Here is a 6,780-nt window from a genome sequence, read left to right as displayed (position 1 = left end):
ACTGTCTATACTGAACACATACAAACTTTTCTTTGTCGTTATTTCCTAAACATAGTACAACAATAATTTAAATTGTATTTACATTGTATTAGCTATTATAAGTAAATGTAGAGATGATTTAAAGTATGTGAAGCATGTGCATAGGTTACATGCAAACATGATAACATTTTATATAAGGGACTTGAGCATCTGCGAATTTTAACATCCCATGGGGCTCTGCAACAAATGCTCCCTGTATACTAAGTACCAACTATATTTGAAGTTTTCTAGAAGCGTACATTAGCCCTGAAAATGTAAAGAACATATTAGTACCATATGTATTATGTCTTCACTTTATTTTATTTATTAATTTTTTTGTGGTATCAGGGATTGAACTCAGGACCTTGTACTTGCCAGACAAGCACCTTCACTTTATTTTAAGTTCAATTTACTCTCCTTGGCTTCACTAGGACCAAACATCAGCTGAATGTTTGAAGTTAATGTAAGTCTCTGTATTCATTTGTTTGCTTTTTAAAATAAGTGCAATAGGTTATTGCATTGTGTTTCAGTGCTTGAAGATATTTAAAAAGCATTTGATGACCTAGAGTCTTTGTGGTTTTGTGTACAATACAGAATATTTTCGGTTCTATTTTATTCCCCTGTATGTGGAAATTTGGAGTGCCAGTACTTGTATTTCTTTCTGTAGATGCTTTTTCATTCTTTAGACATTGGAATGGAAAGGAATTGCTTCTGAAGTGTTGTTTTAACAAGCATTCAATTATTCAATTAATTCCATTCAATTATTTTCTGTGCGCCAAACTTGGTTTAACTCCGTGCCAGTTTCTGTGAAACAAAGGAACCTGAAGAGACTAAAATTGACTGAGTTCTTTTTGAGGATTCATAAATTGAGAACGTTAGTTGAGCATGATGAACAGCAAAAACTATAATGAAATAGGAGAAAGTAGCCACGCTTCTCTTACTGTTTTTAGTTTCTTGTAGGGAGAAACTGTTTTAGAGGGAAATTTTGATTTTTTTGCTTCTCAGCTTTTTTATGTTCAATAATTATTGAAATAACACAGAGGAAGATATGAAGGACATAGCTATTAAAAAGCTTTGGAAATAGGAAGTAATTGTTAAAATTGAAGAAATAAAATGAAAGACAACAGGTATTTCAAAGCATGTCTGAGAGAAGGAATATTAAGTTTTACTTTAATTTTTGGTTTATATTACTGGCCATTTGAGGGAGGAAAATTCTTTCTTTTTCTTTTTTCTTTTTTTTTTGGCGGAACCGGGGCTTGAACTCAGGCACCTGTGCTTGCCAGGCAAGCACTTACTCTACTGAGCTAACTCCCCGGCCTCCTGAGACTTGAACCTGTGAAGTCACGCTGTAGAGCCTAATGCGTAAACCGCTACGCTATCTCTCCAGCTCCTATTTCTTTTTCTTCATGAGACAGAATACTTATTCTGCCTATGATTATAGATTCTAATAATTACAAGACATACATGAAAATGACTATTGCTTGACTGCATGGTCTAGAGGCTAGATAATTCAAAAGTCTTTTAAAAAATTAAACTAGAACTTTTTATTAAGTACATATTTTCTTTTGTTTTGACTATAGATATTCATAGGTAGAGTTTGGAGTATAATATGTTTTTTCACTCATGGCTAAAACTGCATTTAATAACATAATAACACGGGCATGAATTCATCATTAATATTTGTCAGAGCCTTATTAATTACTTTATCCACATCATTTTGTTTAATTTTCATAATCTCATGACACAAATACTATTGAGATATAATTGTAAAAACATAAAAACACAAGTATCACACAAATACAGATTGAAGACATACTAAAAATGTATTCAACATATTAATGATGGCAACCTAAACCTAATTACAAGGACCGTTTGAGGAACTCAATATTTTAAGCAATTCGAGCAAAAATGCTTTAAAATAAGAATTTGAGGGCAAAGTTCAAGCTGGTTAACATCATATAGAATAGTAAATCACAGCACCTGGGATCCTCTTTCGTACTGGATAGCAATCTGTGAATAAATGATGTTCCAGTGCATCTCAATTGGTGCAATTTGTCATAGCTAAATCTTGGAAACAACCCAAATGCCCATCAACTGAGAAATGGATAAAAAAAGATGTGATAGTTTTACACAACAGAGTATTACTTAGCTATAAATAAGATCGAGACTTATATAGGAAATGAATGTGAATAGAGACCATAAATGAAATAAATCAGACCTATATGTGCAAACATTGCATTGTCTCACTAGTATAAGAACCAAAAAAACTAAATAAAATATGAAAGGTACAATAGATACTATGAAAAGGAAATAATCTGTTCAAACGAAAGGAACAATTTAGATGAGAAAAAGTACAAAAGAAAGAAGGAAGGGAAAAAGATATATTTATGCATGTAGACAGTATAGCTTGGAGAATTGTGCTACTGATTTCTGCTGGTCTATTGAAAGGAAGAGTTAATGCTTAAGTTTTTTTTGTTTTTGCTTTTCTCTTTCTAATTTCTTATAGATTTTTAAACCAATTTTACATACTTATGTCTGACAATCTAAACAACTAATTTGAAGACAACATGCAATATAACAGCCATTGTTAAATTCTTATTATTTGTTTAGTGAAATTTTCTAACATTTCCAATTTTTTTTTACAATTCTTTTATTCTCTTTTAAAAAATCTAAAAAAGATAAAGTAAAACACAGGTACATTCCCAAGATAATTAACTCTTAGGTAAGGCAGAAATACTCTGATAATTTTTTTCCCTTAACTAGCTCACCCTGCTGTGAGGGTGGGGCTGGCACTGCATGTGGTGCCAGGGATCCTACCATGGTCCCCTGAGCCTGCCTAAGCTTGTCTAAGCAGGCACTTTAGACTGCTGAGCTATCTCCCTGGCCTGTGCTCCGGTAAAATTTTTTGATTTTTTTTCACTTTCAAAATAAACTTTATTTCTGTAGTGAAAAATTAAAATATGGCTGTGAAAGTAGAGAATAATATAGAAAATATTTAAGATGTACAACAGTAATTTTAGTTATTAGTGAAGCAGTGGAGCATATGCTCAAGTTTTTCCAAAACCAAACATTATTTTGTATTTTAGGAGCGATAGCAGAAAAAAAACCAATTGTAATTTTAATTAATTGTTATAACTCAACAACAGGTTTATATAACTGGTCAGACCCTTTTGAAAATATAAGTACAAATCTTGGGTTACATTTTTTGAAGCTAGCCTCACTTCCCAGACTGGTAATTCTATTGTGTAAAAGTCACAACAATGAAGACTTTGCTAGCCTATCTTTACAATTAAACCAATATGGAAGAAATAAATACTTTCTGGATGAAGCATGTTTTGGTAAGAATGAGATATTATGTTAGTATAAAAGTTAATGGACACATGTACCCTAAACCTAGCTTCTACCAGATGGATTTCAACTTTAGACATGAAACACAGATGAAAAAATATCCCTTCCCTAAAGTATTACTTACAATTAAGATACAGGTATTATTTGTATCCAAAACATACAAAGAATTGGAAGATGTTTGGATAAAGAATTCTTCAGCAACTGTTGTTTGCAGTTTGTAGAATAAGTTAATCTCTAGGAAGAATAATGTCAGTGCAGCAGCACCACATTCACCAGGAATCCTGAGGGCTACTAGATCATGAGGCAGGCAGCCAAACCTTCTGGCTGCTCATAACCTCACTCATCCTCCCTTTCATCTTCAGCAAGTGTCTCTTGAATTCCAGTCTATCACCCTGAGAAAGCTGGAAGTCAACCAATATCCTTTCATCCATTTCTACCAAATTCACTTTGAAAATCAGTTTATTGTTTACCCTATCAGTTGTTGACACAATAACCTGATTCATACAACTCTTTCTCCACTGATTGCCCAAATTCTCACAAGTTCCTTTATTTTATTTTATTTTATTTTATTTTATTTTATTTTTTGCGGAACCGGGGATTGAACTCAAGCCCTGGCACTTGCCAGGCAAGTTCTTATTCTACTGAGCTATCTCCTCGGCCCACAAGTCTCTTTCAGGCAGGCACTGATAAGATTTGTCTGCGTCCAATTTGATAAAGAAAAGTGTCATTCTTTAGACAAAGTGCTGCCAGGAGTTCTGTGAGGATCCTGGGATGCCAACTAGCTGACTATTCAGACGCATATGATGAGGACATGCAGGCTGGGAAAAACTGATCCCTCGTACCAGTTTATTGATGTATGAGGGACTGGTGTCCCATAGGGAAAGACCTGTACATGGTTCTGGCTGGGAACTGGAGTACTTCACATTTTCTTCACTAGAAGTACTATTTATTGGAGAGAAGTCCAAATTGGAGTGAATGTGCTTAGAGAATCTACCAGGAGACTGACACACCACCTGAAGTGACCCCGGGCCTCTTTGCTCCTTTTTTGAGTGGTGTGTTGTACTATCTATCTTTTTTGATTTCTGGAATGGTGATCCTTACTGATGGATTTTCAACTAGTATTTTGTGTAGCAGAGCTAGGGAACAAAATCAATCTTTTTCTAAGGGTTGAGGTTTGTCTTTTTTTCTTTCTAGTCAACATATTCCTGACAGCTGTCACTGGCTGGTCCCATGCCAATTCTCCAGCCAACGTGGCAGTAAGGACTATTCCACAGCACCAAACATCAACTGGTTCTGCATGAAATTCCTTTCTCTTTAGAAGTTCTGGAGCAACATAAGGTAAAGTGCCACACATTTTGTTCAGTAAATACTCACAATTATTATGCCAAAACATGGTGGCCAAGCCAAAGTCAGAGATTTTGAGCTTATCTTGTTCATCCAAAAGGAGATTTTTCTGGCTTAATGTCCCTGTGAGTGATTCCAATACCATGCACATAAACCACCCCTGTCATGAGTTGATGGAAGAATCCTGAGCACCTTGTTCAGGCATGCCAGTGTCTGGCTCGATTCTATCAAAAAGCTCTCCCCCACTACAGCACTCCAAAAATGGATACTGGATATTTCCTTCTCTCCTGTGACTATAGAATTTCACTACATTCTCATGATTTAACATTTTATTGATGCACATATCTTTCTTAATGTTTTCTGGACCATCTATGGCATGCTTCATATCAACAATCTTCACTGCAACTGCTTCTTCAGTTATTCTAGTCACAGCAAGTTGAACTAAATGACTGCTCTACTTTCACTTGCTAAAAGTCTATTGCCAAATGCAAAGATCTGTTCTCTAGGTCACCTCTGAGTTAGCACAATTCGAAAACCCCATATATGTTCTCAGACAGAACCACAGACAGAACTGAAGCAAACGTGAAAGCAGGATGAAATTAGGGTACAAACTCACTCTCCACAGGCACCTTCTCCCAGGGTTTGCACCAAGTCCCAGTCTTCCACAAAGGGTGCTGCTATGACTCCATCAGCCCCTGGCCCACTGGGCACCTCTCCTCACCAGTGTCTCTGGTAAAATTTTGAAAGATCATGCCATACTATACCTTTTCCATTTCTAGATAATTAAAAATTTTTAAAAATTATTAGTAAAAATTAGAATTAAAACAGAATAAATTACAAGTGATACAGAATTTCCCTTAATGAAATAATATTAATTTCACAGTATTTGTTGTAATACATAGTATTGGCTTCCAACCAGTTATTTTTATTACCAGATATATGCATGTGAAATTGGAAGAAGAAAGATAAAAAAGAAATGTATAAGAAATTAAGAAGAGAAAAAGTACAAACAGTTGAAAAAAAAGGAGACAAAACAAATTAAGTGTTATCTGCTCCTTTCTATAGACCAGGAGAAATGCATAGTATAGTTGTCCAAATAATCCTGCTTACATAGGTTTATCTCTTCTCACTCTTGTCCTTCTCTTCAACTAGTAACTCTTTCCTTTTGAATAAATTCCTTTCATTTTCCCAGTATGTACTGTACCCTTCAGATTCCATTATTCTCTTTAGATTATCACACTAAGGAGACAATATGATGTTTGCTAATGTGGGTCTGATTTATTTCACTTAAGAGTATGTTCTCTATTTGCATCCACTTACCAAAAAAAGACTCAAATTTATCCTATTCTATAGCTGAACAATACTCCATTGTGTAAAAATGCCACATCTTCTTTATTCTTCAGTTGATTGGGCATTTGAGTTGTTTCCAGGATTTAGCTATGATACTTTGTGCTGCTATAAATATGGGTGCACATATATTATTGTGGTATGATGTTTTCAGTTCTGGAAAAATACTGAGGACAGGCATAGCTGGCTTTAATGGGATCTTCAATACTAGGTTTTAAAGGAATCTCCACACTGATTTCTATAGTGGTTGTACCTGTCTGCACTCCCACCAACAATGGACAAGGGTTCCTATTTCTCTACAGCCCCTCTAGCACGTTTTGGCTGTCTTCTTGATGTTAATCCTTCTTTCTGAGTTGAGATGGAATCTCAGTGTTGTTTTAATTTGCATTTCTGAAATGATCAATGATGTTGAACATTTTTTTTTTTTTTTGCAGAACCAGGGATTGAACTCAGGCCCTGGCACTTGCCAGGCAAGTGCTTACTTTACAGAGCTATCTCCCTGACCCTGTTGAACATTTAAAAACATTTTTTATTCATTATAATGAGAAAAAAGATAAAATAGAGACAACCGGGGCCGCGGGATCCTGAATAGACCAGAGCGCAGGCCTGGTGAGTGAGTGAGACGACCCGGGCCCGCAGATCCTCATTCGACCCAGGCTGCAGGCCCAGCAGGAAACCCTTCAGCAGAACTCCCTGCAAAGAGGCTAGAGGCAAGACCCACCC

General features: G+C 35.6%; 1 pseudogene; it reads right to left on the bottom strand.

Moving 5' to 3' along the window:
* Positions 1 to 3,662: 3,662 nt before the first annotated feature.
* Positions 3,663 to 5,483, bottom strand: LOC101567898 (annotated as a pseudogene).
* Positions 5,484 to 6,780: the final 1,297 nt, after the last annotated feature.

Source organism: Octodon degus, unplaced genomic scaffold (assembly GCF_000260255.1).
Source record: "Octodon degus isolate 3935 unplaced genomic scaffold, OctDeg1.0 scaffold00069, whole genome shotgun sequence".
NCBI lineage: Eukaryota > Metazoa > Chordata > Mammalia > Rodentia > Octodontidae > Octodon > Octodon degus.
The sequence above is the reverse complement of the archived record's forward strand: the minus strand, read 5'-3'. Positions and strand labels throughout refer to the sequence as shown.